The sequence below is a fragment of the Ochlerotatus camptorhynchus genome, unplaced genomic scaffold (genome assembly GCF_037179485.1).
Source record: "Ochlerotatus camptorhynchus isolate MF236.1 unplaced genomic scaffold, CSIRO-AGI_Acam_v1.1 ptg000261l, whole genome shotgun sequence".
NCBI classification, from domain to species: Eukaryota; Metazoa; Arthropoda; class Insecta; order Diptera; family Culicidae; genus Ochlerotatus; species Ochlerotatus camptorhynchus.
The window spans coordinates 276,840-291,147 of NW_027040751.1; the positions used below are offsets into that span (position 1 = coordinate 276,840).

Here is a 14,308-nt window from a genome sequence, read left to right on the forward strand (position 1 = left end):
AGCCTATTGGCCGTTTAGCGAATAATTCATTTGCTTACCTATATTATAAAAATAACAACTAGGATTTTACAACCTATGTGGGAGGGAAAATGCTTTACGAGGATTGAAGAAACCATTGCAACTTGTTGACTGCTTTCCGTGGCGTCGATTTGGGAAAATGTTAGGTGATTATTTTTTATGCAATTGGGTATTGAATTTATGATAAAATTGTCAAACTTGCTGTACTGTAACTATTTTAATTAAGCATGATTACTATTAGTTACATTGTCAAGACTCATCACTTTAGCGTTCCATGATGCTATGTCGTAGTGTCGCATGATGCAGTGTTATCCGGAAAGCGGTTGTTGATTGATCATACCATTATCATTGTCATCATTGTCGGACCCAAACTTGTGTTGTTGGCGTCCAATTAAAGAAGTAGCTTCAGCAAAGTTGTAGCTCAGTCAATTTCCTACAATCAATTACCAGATAAGATACATATGTTTTAAAAAATAAAGATGTGTCAGGGTTCGCTCGGATTGAGTGGGTTTATTGGAAAATCGCCATACAAATGCTTGAAAACATGAAGGCGTTGCAAAACTTCAGACCTATAATTCCAACATTGCTGGCATCACGTTGCAACCTGCCACCAATAATGTGAAATGTCATTTTCTATTTTCTACGCCATTCATATCGTAACATATTTTCCATATGTATGGCTCGGGTCATACATAATGTATGGCAGGCTATGTTGATGTGTGCCGCTCTTTACAAATAATGCCGAAATCTGGTCCTGCATCAACATTGAAATAAGATTGTGGAGAAAGGTTTAGTATGTAAGATGGGACACGACATGGGTGTGGGATGACTTACTACGATGAATGCTTCATCAGAAATGTAAATGAACCACATTTGCGATTGATTTATTCAGAATATTTCGAAATACTATTAACAAGAAAAGTCAGGTTACTAAAATTCTTCCCTGTTGCCATCCAATCAGCAGTAGCTCAACTGGACAACAGTTCCTACTATTACAAATTAATATATCCGTCGTCCCTCTCTTCAAGTGAAGCTATCGCACGCTTGCACTCATCCCCTACTTACATCGTCGAGGATTGAACAACCAGCAAGAAAAAGGAGATCTAATATTGCTTTTCGACTTTGGTATCAGCTACAACTTGGAATCACAAATATTACAAGTGTTTCTCGTCGCAGAAAGTCGCATAGTGTAGTGTAGTGCGACACTTGCCTCTGCTTTGGAGAAGACTCTTTCACGGAGCCTGGCACCCCAGGAGAATGTTTATTTTATGTCAGAAGGAGCAGAGCTTTACCCTGCAAAGCACCGCCAGGAGAGGAATGGGAATGCAAAGGCATTGATTCACCTATTAGGGTATGCTGTTACGATCGCTTAATCATACACACAGAGATTATTTTACTGGGATCTGTAATTTTTTTACTAAGTTTTCAAAAAAGCTCAGTAATCGGATAATAGCCGTTGCATTATTGTTTAATAACAGTTTAGTATTTTTAGCAAAGAATTCAAGATTTAGATATTGTATCTTGATCAACGAGTGACGTGTTGTTTTGGAGTCTGGTACTTTTGGTATAACGACGTTTAGCATAAGGACATTTGGCATAATAGACATTTGGCATAAAGGTCATTTGGCATAATTGTTGCGAATCGAAGATTCTTGAAACTAAAAGTTAATTTACAACCAGAGATTACTCGTTCTTTTCATTGCTACTCGTTCATCCACGAAGAAGAGAGAGAGACGGCAAACTCCCCTTCTTAGATCTTCTCATCAGGGAAACGTCTTCGTTCAATTTCGAAATCTATAGGAAACCAACAAACACAAAGAGAGTAATACCACAGACAAACAGACATAACACTCACAAGTTGTTCATCGAACAAGCATTTAACGGCCAATTTAAAAGTATCTCAGTTGGTAGTACTGCCACCTGTGGCGCGCATAGTCAATTCCCTTGCGTTTGACGTTTACTCACTACCGCCATCTGTTCAGCATACTACCCACCACAGTGTACTCAACAGATGGCGGTAATGTTTTAGCGACGATGTTTTACAAAGAGAAATATTCAATTTGTTATGTCTGTTTGTCTGTGGTAATACCAAGCACTCCAAACCATTCCCATCAACACAAAATGGCCCCTTTTCATCACATGGTTCACAGGATGCAAACTCTTCCTCTTAGCGATACAGGCAAATCAAAGGAAATAGCTAACATTTTTGAAATCGCTAGACTTAATGGGTATCAAGAAAAAAAATACAAGCTGTAATCGATAAAAGAACAAGGGGTCATTTTAGGCGTATTTCGACAACTCTTACAACAGTAACGGAGGGTTTAAAACTGGTAGCGGTGAATTTCGACAAAAACATAACCAAACCATTGATTTCGAAGTTTAGAAGTTTTGGCCTAGATTTAGTATTCAGCAGCAGGACAAATCAGCTGAAGTCACTGTTAGGATCAACAAAAGATTCAATAAATGTCTTAGGGAAAGCCGGAGTCTACAAAATCTCTTGTCCAGATTGCAATAAAATCTACATTGGGCAGACGAAAAGGACTTTGGAAACAAGGTTTAAGGAACACATCGCAGAGGTGAAAAAGGCTAACAAAGAGATGGATAATGGACTTCATTGTGAATTCAAATCCATGGTTTCAGAACATAATTTGACAAAGGATAACATAAATATCTTGCTGAGTGTATGTAGCAGAAAGTTTAGAAATATTTAAACATAATCCATCCACATTGCTTAATAGAGATCAAGGAAACGGATACTCGAGACTCTTTAGCATGCTACTACATGGAGACTAAATTTAGGTACCTGTTTAGGTCAATTGTGACATTTGTGTATTTAACTCGTAGATAAAAGATGGATTCGTCAGTGGTGTTGAGTACTTGGCACTGTCAAAAGATTAGCAATTATAACGGAATTTGAAGGAAATAAACCAACACACTCAAAGCTCTTCATAAAGGGATTCCGTTAAGAGGTTCGACAAATTTTAAAGGCAAATTGTAAAGTTCCTTGAAAAAAACTAACGTTCAACCTTCACCGTTCTGCATTGATCGCTAAACCGTCAATTGGGACTCATCTCCAACATGTCAAGAGATTTTTCGGATCCGTACTGCTTCAAAGCTTTTTACTGCTCACTTGGGCGGACAATTCTGGAAAACGCTTCCTTTTCCACCAGTGAGGAATTTGATGTTCGAAAGAGTTCAGCGTAGATTTATTAGAATTGCTTTGAGGAATTTACCCTGGCGTTACTGACAAAATCTTCCTCCTTATGCTGACCGCTGGATGTAGACAGCTGAATTTGGACACTCTTAAACGGCGATGGGATATTCAACCACAGGGTGTCTACTACATTGAAAAGCCTGGAAAACCGGGAATCATAAGGGAATTTTAAGATTATCGTATCTCAAGCATTATTAAATTCTTAAAAATTATAATAGAATATTTTAAAGACGTCGGCCTTTGAATGTTTTCCAAGCAACGAAATTAAAAACAAATAAGAGCCTTACAAAATTTTCTCAGCTTATGAACTTTAATATATGAATTTGATGAGAATTTTCAAGGAACTCTAGGGGAGTATCTATTAAGTCACGCTCTAAGGGGGGAAGGAGGTTTACACATGTGTGACAAGCAATGCATTAGGTATAGGAAAAACGTGACAAAATGGGGGAGTTGATTTTCCATAAATTTCGCGTTACGTACTTAATGCATGTTCCCTAGGGATAATTTCAAGGAAATTGAGAGGAGAATTCCAAGGGAAGAATTGTTAGGAAAACTTGCAGTGAAATCTGAGGATTCTGAGGATTCTGTTAAACTCCAGCTGAAATGAAGGTGAAACATTAGGAAAATTGCAAGGCAATTCTGAGTATAATCCTGAGTATCGCAAGGGAATCCTGAGTAGGATTCAAATGAAATTATCATCACAATTCTAACGAGGATTCCAAGGTCATTCCAACGAGAATTCCAAGAGAGTTCTGCCTAAGGGATTTGTAAGGATAACCCCAAGGTACTTGTGAGTAGATTCACCAGAGAAGAAGGAGAATCCAAAGGGAAGTCTAAAAATAATTAAATGAACAATTTCAGGAAGATTTCAAAGGAATTATAAGAAGAATTCCAAAGAAATTCCAAGGAGGTAAATTTCAAAGGAATACTTAGGAGAGTTTCAAGGCTATTGCTGTAATCATTTTAAGATAAATCAAAGAATATTTTCTAGGGAATTCTGAGGAGCATTTCCTATTATTTACAGGACTGCCCTTAGAGAATTATGAGTGGAATTAACATAGAATTCCAAAGATAATTCCATAGGAATTACAGGAGATTGTAATAAATACTGAGGAGAGTTTTTTTCAGAAGAATTATTTGGGAATTCCTAGGTAATACAATTTGAGATGATTCTGAGAAAATTCTTGAGATAATCCTAAAGATATCTTGTGAGAGATATCTAGAGTATCAAGAGGATTCAAACATGGAAATTTTCCGTTGTAGTCCTAGAAAAACCTCGTAAACTCAGGGAATTTTATTTAGCATAATGAGTAGACATCCTGAACAAGCTGCTTTTGTCACCAAATTGTTGAACGGGGAAGTGGATGATGATCAGTGTTGGCAAAATCAGAAATCAATTGATATTGATTTTAGAAGCTCCTTTGATATTGCGAGACTATTCACAACGTGCAAAAATCAAGCTGAGAGTTGACTCGACACAAAAATGATTCCGTTGCACATCGTTTCCTTAGAAAGAAAAAGTATAGTTTGCTATCTCTTTTTACTCTTCACCGATGGCAGAAACGAAGTGACCGCTGCCAGCCGTTATGGACGTTTCGGTTGCATTCGGGTGTAATGCAAAAATCATGAAACTCAATCTCACCACAGTTTGTTGAGATTTGCAGCTGGTGAGTTTTGTTAGCTTGATATTCCGAGCTGCGATATCACAGCTTGCAAAATCAACCGCAGTTGTTTGCTTATTGATTTTTGTCTACGAAAATCAAGCGTGATCTTGGGCGTTGGCAAGATTTGATTTTTTGATATTTTCCCAACACTGATGATGATGATGATGGTCCCACCTCTTACCCCCACAATGGTTTGAGCTGGAAGATTTATCTTTAAGATAATTAAATATGACATTTTAACCAAGTTAGCAAACAAAAACCGAACTGGTTATAGTTACAGATATAAATTCCCTCTAGAGTTTACAGTTGCTTCACAGCGATATAAATGTCGCCTTTTTGTCCACCTAAAATATTCATAAGTATTACAAGCGATCAAGAGTTAATGAACAATCAACAAAGCATCCTATTATACTAGCAACTGCGCAATCTGATACTATCATAATTTTCAGCAATGTCAGAAATGCTCACGAACCTCCAACATTTGCCAGAAAACTTACTATTAACTCAAGGTATCTTCCAAATAAGCTTCAAAATTGCATTTTTTTATCAAATTTTAAATTCAGCCTCTATATCCATAATACACGCGCGAGGCTCAAACCTTTGTAGACTACTTTTTTTTAATCTACTACTATTAAATCAAATATTAAAAATCCATCATCACCATCGCGGCGAACAGAAATAGTTTCTGTAGTGCTACAATAATTATTAAAAAGTCGTTATGACAGCTATCCATATAAAATAATCCGTTATAGATAACTACGTCAAGATACATAATTTGTCAATTCATAAAAAATCACTGGATAACTGTTCAAAAGACAGATTTAACGTGTGAAATGCAGTGTTTTTTTTAAATTCTGTAAGTGTCGCTGAACGTTTGATATGTCTAGGCATCGAATTTAAAACATTTATTCCTTTAAAATATAATGAATTTTGTGAAGCACAAGTCAAGAAATGTGGTGTTCTTATTTCAACCGCAACCGCCTTCAATTCGAATATCGAGGCAGCAAACCGTTAACTACTTTAAAAATGAACACCATAGTCAAATATACAACTTTTTGCTTCACCGATAACCATTGTAAGGCGTCTAGCATCCATGTTGAAGAAGTGAATCTATTAGTGGACTCCATGAAACTGTTTTCGGCTCTAGATTTTCAAGCCAAAGGGTGTTACGACCAAAATTTGGTCGACTCTGAACACCCCACATTTTGTAGTTGTGTACGTGCAGAATCATGTCTCTATTTTGATTTTGACATTTGCTCTTCAGTTATCAAAATGGCGTCCCAGCAAGAGGAGCAACGCATCAAAATTTTGCACGCGTATCGTGAAAATCCGAAATCGACGACGAAACCTACGACAAGGGAGACTTCAAACAGCTTCCTGGACAGGAGTGTTATACGGCAATCCCCCTTCCGAAAGGTGGCAGACATTTTCAAGCATATGAAAAAGTCGAAGTTCGCCAAGAAATATCTGGTTTGGAAAGCTGTGGCTTGAAAAGGGACATTTTCATTGCAATTGAAACCGTCAAGCAGGAAACGTGAACGAGTGTCTGGAAAAAACGTATGCTGCCTTTCCTGAAGCAACACGATTCCGGGCTGTTTTGGCCGGATTTGGCATGACGGAAAAAAAAGCCATGGAGTGGTATGCCGCCAACAACGTGCAGGTGGTGTCCAAGCACAAGAATCCTCCCTTCTGTTAAGTTCATGAAATATATTTGAACTTTTCTAAGCTTCTCAGGAGTTCTCTGGACTTCCTGAAAATTCCCGGAGCTTCATGAAGTTTCTCGTAATTTTCCTGAAATTCATGAACTTGCCCTGAATTTATCGAATTTAGCTTTAACAGATCGTTTAACTTTTTTGAATTTATTCGAACTGCTCATAAAATCTCTGTACGTCCCTGATGATCTCCAGATCTTCTCTGAGCTTCTTGGAACTTCTTTATAGTTACTCCCTCAAAGTTCTCTGGGTTTATCTGAAGTTTTCTTGACATTCCTGAAGTTCTCTGGATATCCTTGAATTTCTTAAAACATCCTGCAGTTTCCCTTGGCCAGTCTTGAAGATTTCGAAGCTTCCCTGAAGTGCCCGAAATTTGACAAAAGTTCCTTATCCCTTATTATCATTCCTCAGTCTGTTCATGATACTTCGCTGGTATTTCCTTTCATTCCTCAGAACTTTTTCTATTGATGTTCCTGGAATTGGCCTGACATTAATGAAACTGCCCTAAAGATCTTTAAGCTTCAAGATGTTTTCTGCTCTACCTTGAATTTCTCGGAATTTATGTGAAGTTTCGAATGTTGTTTTAGTTAACTGAAGTTACCTGATGTTCTCTGGACTATCTTTTATTTCTGGATCCTTTTGAGCTCCGCCCAATCGAAAAATATTGGGCCATCGTCAAGCGGAACCTGAAAAAGACCCAAAAAAAAACTCATTCTTGTTTGATCGAATTTTGATCGTAACACCCTTTACACCAAGGATTTTGAAAAACGGATTGCTTCTAAAACCTCGCTGCCATTCATTGAGCCGACAACGGCAATGGTTCGCACTTTTTAGACTGTGGAAGAATTGCACGATCTTGGAGAGTCATCTTCCCGGTTTGTAATCCGATTGAAAAGTTTTCGTTTTTTTTTCTATAATTCTAGATAAAGCTAGAATGAGGGCCTAACAGCTTTTTGAATTCCTAGAAATCATCGAGAGTAGTAATTGTTTACAAAACCTGTTAGGCTCTTATTCTACCTCTATCTAGAATACTTAAATTTAATTTTTTTTGGAGTTGGTTGGAAATGCTATCCAAAACGAAGCTTTAGTGTGATAATTTATTAGCTAGAGAATGGTCTTTAGGAGAGAGCAGGTAGGTAGTTCCGTTAGAGTACGACAGGATGAAAATTGAATAGAAGTTGAAAATGAGCGAAGGGCTATTAATGCGACAGTACAAAGTCAAACGCACACCTTTTGCCTTACCCGTACGATGTACGCGGAGATTTGAAGTATGTCTCGATGTGGGGTGCCGCAAGGGAGCAACTTGGGGCCGCTGTTATTCACGTTGTTCTTCAATGATGTGTCCCACGTTCTTCTGAATTGCTGCCTAATGTTCTACGCAGACGATTTGAAAATCTACCTGGTTGTTAGGAGCACCAATGATTGCCGTCAATTGCAACAACAGCTAGATTTGTTTGTCAGTTGGTGTGCACTGAATCATCTAGCAGTCAGTGTGTCCAAATGCTGTATCATATCCTTTCGAAGAACGAGAAATCCTATCCTACATGACTATACTATCAATGGCACTGTACTGAATCGGGTTGATCATGTTAAAGACTTGGGTGTGGTACTGGATTATCAACTCACATTCAAAATGCACTATTCGGAAATAGTTGATAAAGCAAATCGTCAACTTGGATTTATTCTCAAGATAGCGAACGAATTTGATGACCCTCTGTGTTTGCGATCTCTGTATTGCTCGTTAGTTAGATCAATTTTTGAATTTGCTTCTGCCGTCTGGTCTCCGTACGATGCTGTGTGGATTTCACGAATCGAATCAGTGCAGCGGAAATTTGTGAGATGTGCTCTACGAGGCTTGCCAGGAGTTCTCTGGACTTCCTGAAAATTCCCGGAACTTCATGAAGTTTCTCGTAATTTTCCTGAAATTCATGAACTTGCCCTGAATTTATCGAATTTAGCTTTAACAGATCTTTTAACTTTTTTGAATTTATTGGAACTGCTCATAAAATCTCTGTACGTCCCTGATGATCTCCAGATCTTCTCTGAGCTTCTTGGAACTTCTTTATAGTTACTCCCTCAAAGTTCTCTGGATTTCTCTGAAGTTTTCTTGACATTCCTGAAGTTCTCTGGATATCCTTAAATTTCTTAGAACATCCTGCAGTTTCCCTTGGCCAGTCTTGAAGATTTCGAAGCTTCCCTGAAGTGCCCGAAATTTGACAAAAGTTCTAGGAACTACCTTTATCCCTTATTATCATCCCTCAGTCTGTTCATGATACTTCGCTGGTATTTCCTCTCATTCCTCAGAACTTTTTCTATTGATGTTCCTGGAATTGGCCTGACATTAATGAAACTGCCCTAAAGATCTTTAAGCTTCAAGATGTTTTCTGCTCTACCTTGAATTTCTCGGAATTTATGTGAAGTTTCGAATGTTGTTTTAGTTAACTGAAGTTACCTGATGTTCTCTGGACTATCTTTTATTTCTGGAACCTTTTGAGCTCCGCCCAATCGAAAAATATTGGGCCATCGTCAAGCGGAACCTGAAAAAGACCCAAAAAAATTCATTCTTGTTTGACCAAATTTTCATCGTAACACCCTTTACACCAAGGATATTGAAAAACGGATCGCTTCTACAACCTCGCTGCCATCGTACTGTATTGGGTTTCATTGAGCCGACAACGGCAATGGTTCGCACTTTTTAGACTGTGGAAGAATTGCACGATCTTGGAGAGTCATCTTCCCGCTTTGTAATCCGATTGAAAAGTTTTCGCTTTTTTTCTATAATTCTAGATAAAGCTAGAATGAGGGCCTAACAGCTTTTGTAAACAATGACTTCTTTCGATAACTTTTAAGTCTTTCCCTATCCGATGGTGATGTTGGTTTGTATGGGCGTGTCTTGAATTCCTAGAAATCATCGAGAGTAGTAATTGTTTACAAAACCTGTTAGGCTCTTATTCTACCTCTATCTAGAATACTTAAATTTATTTTTTTTTTGAGTTGGTTGGAAATGCTATCCAAAACGAAGCTTTAGTGTGATAATTTATTAGCTAGAGAATGGTCTTTAGGAGAGAGCAGGTAGGTAGTTCCGTTAGAGTACGACAGGATGAAAATTGAATAGAAGTTGGAAATGAGCGAAGGGCTATTAATGCGACAGTACAAAGTCAAACGCACACCTTTTGCCTTACCCGTACGATGTACGCGGAGATTTGAAGTATGTCTTCAAATCTACAGGCAAAAAGTGTGCGCCCGCCTTTGCCCATTACTGTCTGCGGCTGTGGAATAGTTCAAGTGACGTTGGCAGGCTATCTGTATGACCAACGTAGCCATCTCTTCATACTGCCGTACTCTAACGGAACTATCTACCTATCCTCTCCTAAAGACCATTCTCTAGCTAATAAATTATCACATTAAAGCTCCAACCAACTCTGAAAATCGCAAACTTTGCGTATGAAGTAATATAAAAACACTTTGAATGTGACAACTCAAGGCGGGAGTAGCCGTCAACAATGCTGATGATGGTACAGCACGCAACAACCACCCTACTGCTTTCTCTCTGAGATGACCAAGTTGGTCATGACGAGTGGAGCAACACAATAGTTGGGTAAAGAAGAATTGCATTATAACACACCATCGGCTGGAAATGCTTTCGGCAACGTGGGGCTTTAGGTATACCACTATAGTGATGAAACGTTGCTAGAACTATTCCACAGCCGCAGACAGTAATGATCAAAGGCGGGCGCACACTTTTCGTCTGTAGATTTGTATTTGTATTTATTGTATAAATCCATCTGACATCGTGGTCTTAATGAATAAAACTTAACTAAAAAAAACTTTAACACGTTGTACAGAAAAAAATAAAATCATTCTGGTCGATTCCGTAGGCGGTTTCGAAAGACGTTGGTAGAGATATTGAAGTCAAACAAGCTGTAATTGTCTTGGAGTCTTCAACTTATCGAATCGATGGGATTGTTGGATCCGTACTGTATTCGTCTCGTTGGCTGGCGCAATAGCTGTCTAGATCGCAGCACTCGTTGAGGGGCGTGCAATGCAGGGCAGTCTATTTCGGAGCGTAACATTTTGGATCCTAAGATAGCTTGGCTAAACTTGCGTCTATCCACTAGCGGTTCAATACCAAGCAGCGCACAGCGGTGCTCGTAGGGTGGTAGTCGTAATGAGGCGGTCCATGGCAAGCCTCGTAGAGCACATCTCACAAATTTCCGCTGCACTGATTCGATTCGTGAAATCCACACAGCATCGTACGGAGACCAGACGGCAGAAGCAAATTCAAGAATTGATCTAACTAGCGAGCAATACAGAGATCGCAAACACAGAGGGCCATCAAATTCGTTCGCTATCTTGAGAATAAATCCAAGTTGACGATTTGCTTTATCAACTATTTCCGAATAGTGCATTTTGAATGTGAGTTGATAATCCAGTACCACACCCAAGTCTTTAACATGATCAACCCGATTCAGTACAGTGCCATTAATAGTATAGTCATGTAGGATAGGATTTCTCGTTCTTCGAGAGGATATGATAAAGCATTTGGACACACTGACTACTAGATGATTTAGTGCACACCAACTGACAAACAAATCTAGCTGTTGTTGCAATTGACGGCAATCATTGGTGCTCCTAACAACCAGGTAGATTTTCAAATCGTCTGCGTAGAACATTAGGCAGCAATTCAGAAGAACGTGGGACACATCATTCACGGCGAATGAGAACAACCCAAATTTGAGTTTAGTTCACTCATAATCGCCAAAAGTGCAGGAACTCAGCAATGAGTAAAATTTATCTCATGGTTTCCTATGGAAAACTTAAAAAATCTGCCGGAAAATGAGGAAATTGACGAAAATTTTATTCAGTCTCGGAGTGGCACCAATAGACTGAGTGAATCCAATCTTTACTTTTCTCAAATTCTGGTTTTTTTCCCTGGAAAATCCTGGAAAAAACTGGGAAACCATGAGGCTAATTTACTCATAGCTGAGTTCCTGCACTTTTGGCGATTATGAGTGAACTAAACTGAAATTTGGGTCGTTCTTATTCGCCGTGTTGAAGAACAACACGAGACATACTTCAAATCTCCGTGTACATCGTACGGGTTAGGCAAACGGTGTGCGTATGACTTTGTACTGTCGCATTAATGCCCTTCGCTCATTTTCAACTTCTATTAAATTTTCATACTGCCGTACTCTAACGGAATTATCTACCTACCCTCTCCTAAAGACCATTCTCTAGCTAATAAATTATCACACTAAAGCTTCATGTTAGATAGCATTTCCAACCAACAATTATAACATAAAAACACTTGAATGTTTAATTTTTTTGTTTACGGAGACAATTTGTTAGATGAATGCGTACAAAGATGCTTGATAGCTTAGCGGTTATCGTTCCCGCCTACTGAGCAGAAGGTCGGGAGTTCAATCCTAGGCCCATCCCTTTCCTCGCATTTGTCTGTTTGCCGTATTCTATGCCCACTAGATTTAAATAACGGACGATACTTAAATGACGTAGCACATTTTTGAATAATTTTAGACCCCTCGCTCTGCCCTCGTTCCTCGTAGCGTATTTGGCTATCCAGCTTTCCATGCTCGGTAATGGTGGCCTGTTTGTATGAATAAATGTATCCTTCACTGTACTATCTGGAGGTTCGAATTTTGATCCCTCCCTTTCGCTCTCCCAGAAACAGAAGAAAATAGAACAACATACGCCCTCCAGTTAGTGTCAACAAGTACAGTGAAGGATACATATCTCGAGTAACATTTGAAATGGGCCTATGTCCAAAACATAAACAAATCGGGTTTTGATACCATTATTTAGCACCGCTTGATAGCTACTAATCGTGTAAGAAAGTTCTGCATAATCGAGAAAAATCATTAAAAATAACTCGATTTTCAAAACGGCCGATCAACGAAATTTTTCGATTCATTAATAGGCCCGCACGCTAAAACGGCTAACCATTCATTTATTTCATTTCATTGATAAGCCTAGCGACGTAGAAGGGTCGATGATTGACAAGTTTCAAACCAAAGCTAGGCCCTACTGCTTGAGGCAGGGCCGATGATTTGTATTTAATTTATTTGACGTTGTGAAAAGGCTTAGCAAAGGGCGTACTATTTCTTATGACAAGCACAGCGGCTTAACAAAAAGGGCCTATCCATTAAAAGATTCACAAAAAGGCCTTATTAATTTATGAGATTATGTTGTTATCGATTTTCATATATGTTTAAAAGCTTTTCGCATATTTTGAATGTTGTATACTGAGATACAGTTACTATTGTTATTGTGAACAATATAAATGCCTAAAATACTTCAATTTTCGTAAATATGAATTGATTAGTGGAGGAAAAATTTAAAATTTATTTTCTGGTTTGTTTACGTTTTGGACATAGGCCCATTTCAAATGTTACTCTTGATATATTCATACAAACAGGCCGCCATTACCGAGCATGTGTAATGGCACTGTGTTTTTGACACTAACTGGAGGGCGTATGTTGTTTCATTTTCTTCTGTTCCTGGGAGAGGGAAAGGAAGGGGTCAAAATTCGAACCTCCAGATAGTGTCAAAAAGCACAGTGAAGGATAAATTTATTCATACAAAATTCGAACCTCCAGATAGTGTCAAAAAGCACAGTGAAGGATAAATTTATTCATACAAACAGGCCACCATTACCGAGCATGGAAATCTGGATAACCTTCTGTGGAAATTGTGGAGATGTAGAGGTAAACTCGGTCTCTAGTAGCAACGATTGTCGAATTTGACATTCTTTCCCTCCACAAAGACAGTGAGGACGTGGCCGGCGTCCGCCTTTGGCTTCAATAACCTGCTGAAGTCGGCTCGGCATGCTTTCTTAAGGTGTTGTGCGTTAATGTTATTCCAAGCCTTCAGAAGTGCCGAAAAGTAGGTGTCCCTATTGGCGTGCTTGGCATACACAGTTTTGGTTACGAACTGCTCATTTGCTAATAACTTTGCACACAGTTGACAAAACATAGCTCTTTTTGAAGCAGATACGTAAAAAAAAGTAGATTTTAATTCTAGTAATAAACTTTATTTGTTTTTGCGTTGGAAAAATGAAGTGAGAAATGCTCGGACTTTAAGTGTAAAAATTTATTGGTGTTGATTTAAATGTTAAGATTTACCTACTCTTTGCATATATATAGTAAACAATGATCCTAATCTATAAATTACAAAACAAAACAAATTTCAACAACTGAGTGAAAAGTTATTAACAAATGAGCAGTTGGTGTGTACAACTGTGCATGATAAGCATGCTTATTGGTTACACCCGTCTTCTCCACATTTGAGTCGAGAATCGCCCACAGATTTTCTATTGTGTATGAAAGTACAAGCAAGCGTGTAGAAACGTCAAACAAAGTTTAGAATACATGTATTATAGCAATCTGGGTACAGAAATGGACGGGTTACTGTTACTGTAATACGATAAAGTAATCCCCCTCCCTATACTACCGATGGTTTATGTCTTGTTAGCTAGAGCCATGTCCCCCCACCCAGCCCTCTGATGCTGAAATTCGAGGAATTCTTGGGTTTTCTTGAAATACCACTTTTTTGATCATATATATATCCGGAACTAGATGTCCGATCCGGATGTAAATCAGAAGAGTGTGAAAGGAACATATTTTATGGGGTAATTCCATTGTCAGATTAACGGAATATGCTCGATGATTCTGTTATGAATCAGC

The 14,308-nt window shown here is 38.5% G+C and overlaps 1 protein-coding gene across 3 annotated transcripts in view; it reads left to right on the forward strand.

Annotated features, from left to right (window-relative positions):
- LOC135705189 (ribosomal protein S6 kinase 2 beta-like) overlaps nt 1-14,308 on the forward strand; it is a 125,143-nt gene that overhangs the window by 1,425 nt on the left and 109,410 nt on the right. The window lies entirely within an intron of this gene.